The sequence below is a fragment of the Bombus vosnesenskii genome, unplaced genomic scaffold (genome assembly GCF_011952255.1).
Source record: "Bombus vosnesenskii isolate JDL3184/JDL3185 unplaced genomic scaffold, Bvos_JDL3184-5_v1.1 scf7180000013266, whole genome shotgun sequence".
NCBI classification, from domain to species: domain Eukaryota; kingdom Metazoa; phylum Arthropoda; class Insecta; order Hymenoptera; family Apidae; genus Bombus; species Bombus vosnesenskii.
This window is the reverse complement of record NW_022882926.1, coordinates 601,944-616,211: the sequence shown is the minus strand read 5'-3', so window position 1 is coordinate 616,211 and position 14,268 is coordinate 601,944. Positions and strand designations below refer to the sequence as shown.

General features: G+C 32.4%; 1 protein-coding gene across 5 annotated transcripts in view; it reads left to right on the top strand.

Annotated features, from left to right (window-relative positions):
* The first annotated feature begins 2,139 nt into the window (after nucleotides 1-2,139).
* Nucleotides 2,140-14,268, top strand: part of LOC117230201 (probable G-protein coupled receptor CG31760) — a 70,406-nt gene continuing 58,277 nt past the window's right edge. For all 5 annotated transcript variants that reach the window (XM_033487356.1, XM_033487358.1, XM_033487357.1 and 2 more), the window contains exon 1: nucleotides 2,140-2,405. The gene's annotated coding sequence lies outside the window, so the exon portion shown is untranslated. The remainder of the gene's footprint in view (nucleotides 2,406-14,268) is intronic.

The following is a 14,268-nucleotide window of genomic DNA, read 5'->3' as shown; positions in this document are numbered from 1 at the left end:
CAATATTGGCCGTTTCAACGGTCTAGTCGATTCAAAGACGCACCTATTTTAAGGTTTAATTGGCCGAAATAAAATTGTTTGGTACAATAAATTTACTGCCGATTTACGCTCAACTTCGGCTTTGCTATACTATTGTATGTTTCAGAAAATGACATTCGTTTTAGAGCGAACGAAGCGTGATAATTCTATTCTCATGTAGACTGAAAAATAGGCCTTTTTAGAAAGAAATTAAAATATATTAAGATAGTGCAGAAATAGAACTGTATAAATTTTATACACAGGTCTATTTATTATTCGCATAAATTCTAGGTATCTTGGAACTTTCTACTGTACTTTTAACAAAGACGGAGCCAATATAGATATAAATATTGATGGATCAGTAGAAACCAATTGTAGAATTTCATTTTCTACCAAGTCATTTATAGAGGCACCTAATTCCATTCGTTAAATAACTAATTTTTCGATACAACGGACTACTGACGTACTTTGGTAGAGAAATGTCAATAATTCTTTGAACCATGAGTATTTATTTATATATATATTTATATAAAGTTTTCATATATCTTGCAAATTAATCAATTTACTGCGCAACTAACTATGCAATTAGAATTTTATAAATTCTACAAGAATTCTCCGACTGCCAAGGACCTATCCAGACATAGTTAAACATTAAATTAATGTTCAATCTGCAAGGATATCATGAAGTTATTATGTATTTTATAAAATACATATGTATATATATATATCATAGTTTGTAGTATAAATATACAGTTACGAATAAATTACTTTCATTATGGTAACTTATTTTATCATTCATGGTTATCAGATGCTACATCTATTAATTTCTTATTTATCAGATCGCACCGAAGAGGAAGTTTAAAGAGAAGACAAAAGATTTCTTATATAATTAGAATAAAAAATTATGCACGATATGAGAAATAAGAGGAAAATAATAATCGTCATCATCATACGTATCAACTTTATAGTTCCACAAAGGGATTAGTACCTGTTTAACTTGCATCCTACTGTAAATTTCTTTATCAACTTGAAATAGTTATAAGTAGTATTTAATGTTAAAAGAAGAAAAAGAAAGGAGAATGAAACTATGAATGTTAAAAAAAGAAGAAGAAAGAAGAATGAAACTATGAACCAAGATTAAAACATTGGATTAAAGATAAGGTTCAAAATATCAGTTATTGGTTAAAAAATGAACTTATCAAAGTTTGAACGTGCTTTGTATAAAATCATAATCCGAATATTGTCCTTTATTCGGTGATTAAATTTTGTCAGCAGTGCTGGTTATATAATGCGATTTTCGTTATTTCTAATTTCTATTTTCATATATCTTGCAAACTATTTAATTTACTGCGCAATTAACTGTGCAATTAGAATTCTATAAATCCTACAATACAATCCTACAATCCAGACATAGTTAAACATTAAATTAGAGTTCAATCTGCAAGGATATCATGCGTTTATAAAATTAGGAGTGGACTAATTAATGATACTATACTAGTGTAAGATAAACTTATAACTTAAGATACACCAATTAGTGGATAAGCCGTACTAGTTTGCATAAAATGGAATGTAAATATTTCAGCGTGAGAAATATCGAGAAATTGCAAAATAATTATCAGTTCTGTTGTAAACGAATTTTAATTCATACCATATATATATACTCAACTGAACTAGAATAGATTAGAGCGCAACTGAAAGCTGTTCTTTTAATTCAAGCGTAAAACCATTAACGAATGGTTTTTCGAAATGACTATCTATAAACAACGACTTTTATTTCGAATAATAAAAACGAACACAGAATCGATCTCCATATAGAAGAAACGAAAAAATTCTGCAATTCACCGCCGTATTGAGGGGCAATGTTTTATCATAGAACGATAGAGCTTTTCAAATCGTTTCAACGTTTTCATCTAATTGTAATCAAACAAGAAATGTGCTAGTTGCTCCAAACCACCCTATAGAGAGGCGATGGGCCACGTAGCTAGGAGATCCGTGGTTATGGGCGGCGTGGCGAGGCGAAGAGAAGCGACGCAGCCCGTACCCGTGGTGAATTTCCTCGAGTGGAGGCAAAGTTTGATTTTGCGGAGGGCGCACGCCCCGCTTCCAGCTGCACAACCGACTGGCCTTTAAGCAGTCACGAACGAACCCTCGTTCGTTGCAGCCGTAGAAAACCTCTTCGTTTCTGCGCGACTTCCTCCTTTTTCTTCACTCTCGTCAGTGAAAACGAATCGCCTCGAATCTCGAGATCGCTATCCATAAATATCAGTTACGTGTGTGATATTCTCGATATTAACAGTGTGACTGTGATCCATTTTCTGTTTGGGTTTCTCTAACGTTCTATCGCTGCAAGAGATGCTGCTGGAAATAGAGGGCAAGGGCTACTTCTCGTAAGTATATTCCTATGTTATGACGCTCGTCGAAAGATGATAAGCTTAGCCAGTTTAGACGGATCTTGCTTCGATTCGATCCTCGCCGCGATTAATCCATTAAGAATTTCGTTAGTAGCGAAATTTGTCGTCGCTGGATGCAGGCGAGCTTATTGAATTAGCTCGGCAGGACGGAGATTGGGATACCAGGATCGTGAATTAGGATGCGAATACACGGAATACCCTGACAGATAGACGCTGTAAATTAGTGTTTGAGAAATCCTCGCTAATTCGGACCATTTGCTCGAACGATATTTACCTACTCGCTCCTTTTCTTCTTCTTCTTTCTTTTTTTTTTTTTTAAGACCACGGATTTCTACCTTTCAATATTCGCGCGAGGGGAATAACTTTAGATCTAGTGATACGTACATTTATCGTGCATGTATATTTGTAATTTTGATGTACTTGTAATTGCTAGAAATTTGTATTTGCGTAGAACATTCTACTTGTACGTCCTTCCGTACGACACTCGAGATTTTGTCAAGATCAAAATATATTCTTCGCGTTGAAAGGAACAAGAGGCTTTTATGTGGTTGAATGGACGAACATATTTCATAAGCGAGAGGCAACATTTATCGACATTTAACGATAAACGACCGATTGTGTCAGCTATTAATCGTGTTGCTAAGCGCGTATCTTATTGTCGATGCAACATGTTTTCTGCTTTAAATTGTATATTGATCATTATAAAATATCCGTGTACACGCGTCGCACAAGATCATTACTTTCTGATTCTGCGTGATGTGATTGAATACCAAAAATAGGTGAATACATATTTTCTAATTATAGCGATAATTAAGAAAACCTCAACGACAAGGCGTAAAATATGAAATGATATTATTACAGATCATGCTAAATGAAACGTTTGTCTCTGGCTGTGTATCGTCTTTATGTATATAGAATAATATTACATCTGAAAAATCCTCAAACCATAACAATTTTATGTATTTTAGGGTGAAACGGAGAAATTCTGTTAATTCCAGTAATTAAAATTGAATATGTTCATTCTTATTCATTGAACGCATTATTAGTTCAATGCTTAATTTTAATATCTAAATTTTAATATTTAAATAACATTTATACACCGAGAAACCATGTTACACAGAGAAAGCTGTATTACAGAAATTTATTATATTTCCAGCAATACAAACAAATAATTTCTAAGCTTAGAAGTAAACATACTTAATAACTTTGTTGAATAATATTTTATGGTTTTATAAAATATTAAATATAGTTTTTTAACATTCAATTTGCTGTTATTTACTTGAAGATAGATTTTATCTGATCGAACATTGGCTTGATTTTAATTGGCTTGAAATCGTTTGTGTTATATTATTATAAGGTCATGGCTATTGTCATTATATAAATAAACATGATACCTACAACCCTTAGATACAATGATACGCAAACGATACATTATAGTCTTAATAAGTTTCAACGTTAGTATGCAAACAAGAACACAGGCTGTCTAAATAAAAACATTCACAGTGATTAGACTCCTTTGTTTTTATACGAATTGAATTAATTCTTCATAAAGATTTATGCAAATAAAATTTTCATCCCGTCTGTTGGAAATCTCCGCCTCAAACGTGAATTACAAACAATTTTTTCATAAGAAATATATGAAGATATTATACTGAAAAGACATCTGACAAAATAGATTTTCAAATGCATTGTATATAAAATACATAGAGTGAAAATTTAATAAGGATCTTATGAATTTGCGTTGAATGTGTATATGTTTGATGTTTAAATAACATGTGACACAAATATGTTCTCAAACCAGAGTTTTATTAAGAAGATATAATATCGTTTACACAGTTCAGTAAATATGTTAAAATTTTGCGTTAATTAACATATGTAAAACCAAACTATTGGTCATTTACCTTCAAACGTTAATTTGTTTCTTTTCTCATGGATTTCTAATTCGCAAAAATTATCGCATATACTCAGAGGTTTATACAAATTATTTCGTACATGAAAATATGTACTGTTGGATATTGTCAATATCTTCTAACTGAAACAAAAAGATCAAAATCTCTAAACTAGAAATTTGAAAGTAAATAAAACATTTTAAATTAGTTACACGGCGTTTAAGCTTAGATTCTTATAAAAACGATCACTGGTAACAGTAACTTGCATTATCAAAGATCTATTAATCACAATTAAAATACGTCCAATGAAATAAATGCTTTTTGGACAAAAATACTAGTAGCTTTTCATCAGGCGCTCTGTTTGATTGATCTACTATGATTTTCAAATATTCGAGCTAATTGGTGGTTTGTTCACAAGTGGTAATTTTTTCTATTTTTTCCTGTTATACGTATACTTCTCATTAATAATATTTAAAAAAGATATATATTTCAAATGAAGATATTAGTCATCGATATTTATGTGACATTCGTAAACCGTAGCTACCTTTAGATGTAAATATAATATTTATAATTTATAACGTGCTGTCACACGTGCAACAATTAACCATAATCGGTTACTGTTTAATATAAAATGACATCATCCGAAGGCTTGCAAGTTTTCTGCAAATTTGTGAATTCCATATATTTCAAATAAACCATTTGAATAATCCATTAAATTAAAATTATTCTGTATAATTTCGTAAACGAAGGTAAACTAGATTTTGCATAATTCGACGTTCAGTTGATGTTGCGAAACGTAATTAAACAAATACGTGTAAAATGTAAAAAATTTGGACAAATGAAAGTAGATATTCCACAGTTTACTGTTATTATTATGAACGTTCACGTTCTCGAAAAATGTGGCAGCTTTAAATACGAAGTGTATACCTACGTACGTATGTGTAATTATTAACATGAAGATGAATATACAATTATTATAAATAAGATATACCTGTATATGTCTTATTTTTCGCGTGTTACATAAAAAAATAATATCACCAATTAGAAACAAATTTTATTAACGATTGTTTTAATGACATTGATATTGTTTATCTCAAAATTATGGTACCTGTATTTTTTAAAAACCCTACCGTAACATTGTGATAACGCATTATAATAATGCGATGAATACGTTACACAGAAACTAACTAAGCGTAGATAGTGTAGCTAGTGGAAACTATCTACGTGTCAAGTCTAAGAATCATTATTAATAAATTATCATTAGATCTGCTAAAACAGTAGCGAACAGCTGCTATCGTAGTTGCGAGTTTTAAATCTCTGTTTGTATAAAAAGAACTTCGAAGTTTATTCAGAAGTTATTTAGAAGAGTGAGAAATTACCGTATAAGAAGTTTAAAAACCAACCAATTCCAACTGAACTTCATTTACCTAAGGATTAAGTTCGGCTTTAATGCAACAAAGAGACTAATCCGTGTAATTGTAGAACGACTAGACAACGAAAAAGCTCGATGAAATCCTGTTTAGTAGTTCAGTGCTTTTAAATATCATATATGTGCTCATCGCAGGTTCTACTTTTGACGTTGGCGATTCCTGAATTTCTGGTTCAATACAACGTCTAAAATGTATGTTTCTTTGACGTAATAAATACATATAAAACGTTGTTGCAGTTACGTTATAAAGATTTCAATCATCAAACCAATGCAATAAACATTTTAATTAGAAACCTAAGCCAACGATATACATAAAAGGATCTTCATTTCCCTTAGCTTTGTAATTATTTAAAGTCTTGTGCAACGTTTATGTACGTGGAGGGGAAATGATAGTCTGAAAGTTAAATCTTTACTTTTAAATCTAAAAACAAATTAAAATATATTTTATCGATCGGAATTTAATTTCAAGGGAATATTTTGCCGAAAGGTAATTAAAGATTTTATTTTTTATTTCAATGATTTTAATCGCTTCGGTTACAATGTTTATCCATCTTTATCCGCCTACATTGTAAGATTTCGGTAACGCTGTTTAAGTAAAACGAGATTTTCATTGCATAATGCCTCAACTGCTTTATTGTTTTCTGATAGCCGAGCTATTTCCAGCTTTCCCCCTTTTGTTGCTTTATTGGCTGCCAGCCACGAGCAGTTTTTGACACTTCACAGCAGGCTGATCTTGTCTGTTATACAAAAGGAATTTAAAGAAATTAGAATGAAACACCATAAAGATCAATCGTCTATGAGAAGATTATACACGATTGATGTCAAATTGCCAATGATATTCCGATCAATAAAAGTCGATATCTTTTAACGTGTCGTTCTAACAAATCATTTTAAGCGAATCTTAGCTTGCACGAAATCGAATGAATGTTTAACATTTCAATGAGCTGAACTGAAATTGTACACATTATTGTAATTTCATATTTTGCCGATTGTCGAGCCTATCAAACAAATATCTAACTGAATGATCTAGAAAACTGACAGCTATCGCGAGAGACATTGGACGTTACGGTTATTCCACGCTAATCTCTAATTAAGGAAATCAGAAAACATTTTTATGATTTTTTAATAGTCTGGAACATTGCTGAGACTAAAACTGCTTGCTTCAAATGAAATAAACCTCGATTACATTCGATTTTCGGAAGACGAAGATTGAAAAGATAGACATTACTAAAACAAAAACAAAAAAAGACAGTTTTTGTATTATACTTTTCTACCTGTCACCATTAAACCGCGGATTTCTATGCAAATTCTTCTGCTTTTTTTCTCGCGAATGTAATTAAAGAAGCATAAGTTCGATAGAAAATTGTTTCAAGTATTACAGGGAGCACTATACTTTATATATTTCATACATTTTGTTCATACCATCTGCATCCTGTGCATTTTAGAGTTCCTATAAACGCGTAAAAATCCACCATGGCCATCATGGTCTGATTATCTTACATGCGAAATGTAGTTTTAGTTTCAAAGTACGTGGTGCATAACAGCGAAAGCGTGTTTAATAAAATTACAAGAGTATAATGTTCAACAAAAAAAAAGTGTACTATCGGGCAAAGGATGTAAGACAATATTGGAACAATAAGAGTCCTTTTTTTCTTTTCCTTGCTCCTTTTGCAGCGTAACCTTAGGGGAAGATGATGAAGGGAATTAAAAAAGGCTTACTCGCTTCTTCTTCTCGCAACCCTTGATTCTAAACAGGCCGATATCCATCGAGGGTCGTTTTATCCGGTCTATCGATTTTTCCTGAAATCCGTTGTTGACCTTAATAGCTGCCTGTCGTTGCTATCTCAATCCAGCTTGCCTTCGAACGACCAAGATCTCCTTAAACATATCAGCCACGAAAATTGTTCGTAAGTATAAAGTAGCTCCATTCATCGTTCTCTAAGAGATACTAAACATATTCAAACAGTATACATACTATACACATGTGAGTGTTTCGAAGCGTGCAAATATTGAATAGAATTTTTTTCTTTTTCTTTTAATTTCTTTCTCTGTTCCATCCACCGATCAATTTCAGTCATTGGAAATCACGCGAATCGACGTAAGATCACAGTTAAATATAATAATATCACGTTAGATTAGAAAAACAATTCGAAGGTGTTTCAAGAATTTCAATACACTTGAGCACGAATTCGCAATTTGAGTCACTTCTTTAGGACTTTCGTTGATCATTACTGATGGTACATCCTACGTTGATATTCCGGACAAGATACAACCACGCGTTCAATCGAGTTTATTTCGTTTCATCTGTTACGCAGTAGCTGGTCGTCGTTATTAAGTAGGTAAGCATGCTTACAATTTTTAGATGATCCGCAATCTTGTTAATGCTACCGGATGTTTTCTGTCAAACGACAATGGACTGGTTTCGTAAATATCGTTTCTCATACGGTGGAAATTTGTACGTATGTTGTACGTGAAACTTTCCAAGCCTGTCCCAATGTTCTATGTATAAATCAATTTGTCTGCTCTTTAAGAGAATTTGCAGCATTGCGCGATAATATTTCTAAGTTTAGAACAGGATAGTCGGAAATAAATAAAAGACCTACCTCTTTGAACATTTGCAAGTATCGAAGCGCTGTGGCCGATTTACGTTTTTGGTGCTTCCTCAAGTTTCTAAGATTACAAATTCCCCCACATTTGGTTAAGCATTGGGTGGAAAATGATCTGAAGAAGTTAAGTATTTTTTTCTACGTCAGCTATCCCGAGGATAGAGGATATAAATATATTTTTAAAGGGCTCGTACTCAAGATAAGTTTATGCTAAAGTAAAAGGCAAGTTCGTTGAGCCAGCTCGAATCAAAAGACGCAGTTTTCACGTCCCACGCTATAGGATTTCTATATCCTTTGGTAAATCCCTTGAATGATTCAACTTGAAACAAACAATTCACATGTACCGTAAATGGTTGCAGAGATATGCGACGACATTATTATCTTGCTATTTTTGTATTAAGGGAAGAATACAATTCTCCAAAAATATATCTGTAAATTATATGCACATACATACATACATACATATGAAATATACAACGTTTCACGATTACATTCTTATCGAGTTTAAACGAATTTGGTAATGTTGAATCGTTTCAGATTTATTCAAATTCTATCCGGATAATTACGACAGATACGTCACGAAGTTTCACGTATAAGATGACACACATAATATGTATATTCTTACAAGTTTTTTATAGCAAATGCTCAAGTACTTCGATAAATCATTCTACAATAAAATCCACAGATATTTATAAATATTAACGCAGAATTATTAGCAATCAATGCGTCGAAGCGTTCAAATCTGGATATTTAGAAGCATGTAACAGCATATTCAAATATTTATTTTCAGCTTAATTTCGTATCCCAGTTCATATCGTGTAAATTACGAAACTAACTGCTGTAAATAGTATTCATAGAATTTACGCAGAAATCATTTTATTATCCCGTGCTTGTAGAGAGACGGTTTAATCACATTGAGGATAGAAGGTTTAAACTGAAACAGTAGTTAAAATCCAGACATCCGTCTCGCGTAGACGATGCTAGATAAAGCTTCTCATAATTCATTGGTATGATGAGTACCGGTACTTATCTAGAATAGGCAGTGTAACGCAAAAACATCTGACTCAGTAAGTCATGTCCAAAGCTTCAGTTTCTGCTGATTCCCCCAAAACCATAAAAGCCTCTGAGCAAGGCCCCTGAGTCGGTCTGCGATTAGATTTCAGAATATCTCTCGAAACGTCTCACTGTGCTGCGTTTCTTTGATCAGCTGTCGAGACAGTTGATAATCGCGGACATGTTAATCCTATTGATGAAGTGAATCGCGAAAAAATGAATCTTTCTTTTTTTATTCTTCCTCGATCTGAGACTGCGTAACAACGAACTCAGAATTCATAATTCAGTACTATAGCCACTTAAAGATAGGCATCTTTATTTTTACTTGTCGCAGGCAAATCGCTCGAAATACCTGGTCGTAGATGAAAAGCGGATCTCGTACGATTATTTCGAAAGGAGACGATGCCGGGCTGAGAATCTACGTTCTTCGAAACGACGTGCAAATGCGTGGCCCATGCACCCTCACAAGGTTCTTCTCTGTATTTAATGGTAGCATCAGGGAATTTTATATTTTTTGTTACGACCGAGAAATGAAACCTTTGCTTCAGATGTATATCGTACTCAGAAAAATTAAAGGAAGCGATACCAGTGAAACGTTATTATGTCCCACGGCCATCGCACTGCCTAAGGGTTTCCGACATTCACAATAAAAAGAAATATCGTTTCGCCAAAAGAATAAGTTTTATTGAACTGGGAAGTTATCATCAACGCTGCGAATATAGCCTGGGGAACTAAAAAGCCTTTTTGTGCCCGATGTCAAGGTGCCTTTTCTGTCCATTCTTATCTTCAATGGCTAACCCCATGTTAGTAGTCGAAAGTACTATGGCATCGTATGATAATCTCATTTACACATAAAACCATCCATTATTTTAGTTTTCATATAACACCTTCCAATTGAATCGTAAAAAAAATTATTTCTTAACGCGAAAAAGTTAGATCACACGTGACGTAAAATTTATCTTATCGTATTGTCATATTCACTGTTTCTGAAACGTTGACACGCCCAATTGCTATCTTACAGGCTATATTATTTTTTAGCAAGAAGGAACATTGGAAATGTCAATATCTACTATCAGTAGCGTGAAAAGCGATATCGTGAAATATTCTAATAAGAAAATCAAGGAAATTTTCGAACGAAGACAGGATGGTATTGTCACGAAAATGGAAATAATTTGGAAAGGGACAATGATTACGTTTTCATAACAATTTCAACTCAAAAATGACAATATCTCAAAACTTGAAACGTGACTATGATAATAATGATGCAATAACGCCATAGAATTTCTATCTGGAATATCGACATTATAAACTACGCATAATTAAACAACATTTTTGTGTCTCTAACATTTTTTATTAAGAAAATTGTAACTATAACAATGTAAATTGTAATATTCCTTACTTTAAGGAATTTATCTCTTTAAATTTTGAAGTTTAATATTGATAAATATGCCAAAAATATATTCTTTCGCATGAGAAAAGTACTTATTACATACATTTTGATTTACAATGTTCATTCTACAAAGTATAATAAAAATTCTTCACGAGAAAAAATTACAGATAGTTTCTTCGCGATAAATGGTAAATAAAGAAAAGATAAAAGCAGAATTTCAGATTGTACAATTGTCACTATTATTAAGAATGAACATTTTTTCCTGAATTTATACAACACGCATCCATTAATTGATTATGTGTATCTTAATTAATAACATATATATTTATCAAGCGATAAGAGAAGTGACACTAATGTGCTTATTTGATATTATCAGTTAAGAAGACGAAGTAACATGTGATTCCAAAATTTCGAATGGTATTATATGATTACTACACATCTAAAATATGTAGATTAGTTTACTAACACTAAAGGCCTAAAACAAACTGGCAATTTTAATTAAAGCAATATATGGGCAAAGAGATATATACCTATATACATATATACGAATATTATTTCTGAGAAAATATTACTCCTATTCATTTTTTCTTCCTCGTGAAACACTGTTACTCATATTTTTATGTCAGGCGCAATTAAAAGTTGTTCTTTGATTTCAGTTGATTATTAATTAACTAATTAATCCATCTTCTTTCATGATAAATTTTTGCAGCTTATTTGTGATAGATAGAATCGTATCATCTTGATGGATATAGTTATCCCAATCGCATTTTGAAATTAATGCCACCGTGCTATTATTTCAATCATCTATAAATTCTCGGATCAATTGCCTCTGCCACGAAAATAATACAGAATTAGAGTATATGAAATAACAATTACTATTAATTTAGATTAAATCAATTTACTCGTATTATATGACAATTATCGTCACACTCGTTTCGAGTTATTAAGAATTATTTTCTTCTTCGTGTTAACATCCTCGTAGGCTAGTTTATGATATTAAAAAAGAAAGAGAGACTATTTTCGAATCAAGATATCAGTTAAACTTGACTATCGCTATATTAAGCCCGGATATCATTTCTGCTATTATATACAGCCTGTCTGGAAATTTAACGGGATTGTCAATATATGTATTGCTGTCGATATATTATCACTAACATTCATCGTATTTTTAAAAAACGTTCATATTTTATTCAGAATATATCTGTCCGGCATCGATACAGTGTTGGACGTATAAACGTTAAACGAACGAATATATAAGTTTTTGACGATCTGTTTTTGAAATTGTCCGGGATATTCCTGTCGCGGCTACTGCGCTTGTAATGTTTTCCTAACGAGTCTTTTATTGCAATCACCTTTTTCATTTGGTTTTTAACGTCGCATTAACTTCCCAGTTGTTAGCGACGAAGTTCGTTCTGTTTTTGAATTCCTGGGAGTAGCAAGTAGTTATAGAGCGTGAAATCGGCTGAATATGTATCAGATGAATATGAAATGAGCAAGTCATTTGCTCTTTAGCCGAGAATTCACGTAGTGTTCAACCAAGTACGTCGCGCTACGATGAACAGGTTGCATTATCATCGAAACGAAGCCAGATTTATTAAGCAAGACGCTATGACTAGTATGGTATGAGCTTTACATCATGTGCGTTCGAAGCTCATTAAATATTAATACTTGAATACTAAACTGAAAATATAAGTTTCAAGGCGACAGTAACGATTGGTAGGTAGCATTCACAGAGCAACTTGAAGAAAACGAAGTGCGTTATTTTTCAGACAGATTAAATGGGCTTATCCAAATTGGGCGTCACATCTTCAAATTGAAATAAAACACAAATTATTTGATATCTTTGTTTCAACATAATACCTTTGTTTTAACGTAAGATTTATTTCATGACATTAGTTGAAGAGTGGAAGTAACAAAGGCTGCAAGTGGCATTTTAAAAGAGAAAACCTTTTTCTTGAGAATAATTGTGAATAATATCAGTAAATATGGAACGAAATGTTAGTGTGATAATTCATACAGTTTTTAGCATTTCGTAATTGATATTATGTTACGCGATTAGCTTTTTAAATTATGCTGTAAACGTCATGTTCCAGCGAATCTGCTACTTCGTGTTCGAACATGCACGTGGATAAATCTGCTCCAATTATTCTAACAAATAAGAAAATCTGTACTGGCACTTACAATCATTTTAAGGAATATATGTATCAAACCTAAATTCTCTCTTAGAATATAAAATTCTTTTTATTGTTAATTATCAGATATTTGAAATATTCAAATAATTTGATATATAAATATATATGATAATAACAAATTTTTAAATAAGAATACATTATAATAAGAATATTGTAATAAAGTTATATAAAGTAGTATGGTACGTTTAATGAATACATTTTGTATAATAAATAACATTTTAGTAAACAAAGCATTGTTTTCTACAAAACTTACAGTTTTGACACTTACAGCCTTATTTACTTCCACTGTTCGATTATGGAACGCAATATCATTCAAGCACCTCCCTCGGCTTTTTTCCACGATCCCAAAAAGGTTTAACTCAATTTTCCGCTACATTTTCACATAACTGGGGCTCAATTTCATCAATGGCGGCAGTGACATTGTTTTTCAGCTCGTCAATCGTCTTTGGATCATTGGCGTAGGCTTTACTTTCAAAAATTCCCACAGAAAAAATTCTAACGTGTAGAATCGCATACTCTTGCTGGTCAATTGATGTGTTCTTTTCGTGAAATTAAGCGCCCATTGAATAACAATAAATTTAACAATAATAAAAGACAATAAATCAATTGAAGAAGATTGGTCATTCTGCAAAGTCAGCAAAGTTCAGTCAGGAGTCTCATTGTCAAACCAGTTTAGTGAAAATCATTCGCTCGTTGTTAGTCGAAAATATCGATATTCAGATATTCAAGGAGATTCTGGCATCTTAGACATAAATTTCAGTTTGCAAGCATGTAGTGCCACGATAACTGATAACTTTACTTCGTTAACCTTCGTCTTTCGAGCATACCTCGAGCTTTGCATAATGTACGATATCTAAGGTTGCTAGTTAGCGAAGTTCGAGTATACCTTATGACATCAGCGCTCTTTACCGTTATCAGTTGCTGTAACTGTTACGAATAAATATAATAAGTTACGTTATTTATTACTGCAATGCTTTCAGAATGCTGCGAACATAATTAATTAATTCACTTCGTTCTATGGACTATATTCTGAATTCGTTTATTTGAATTTACGTGTACACAGAAAAAGAAAAAAAAGCAATTGAATAAGAATAGAATGTTTCATTTGTGCATGTAATAGCTCTAATAACAGAAATAAGAGTTGATATTTTAGCTTATCAACGCTATTGTTCTGAATAGTCGCAGTGACCAAATAACGTTACTATTATATTGACCTAATTAAACATTGCACTTTGTATTAACGTTGGTGGATCTTGGTGAATATGTAATACCTTTACGAG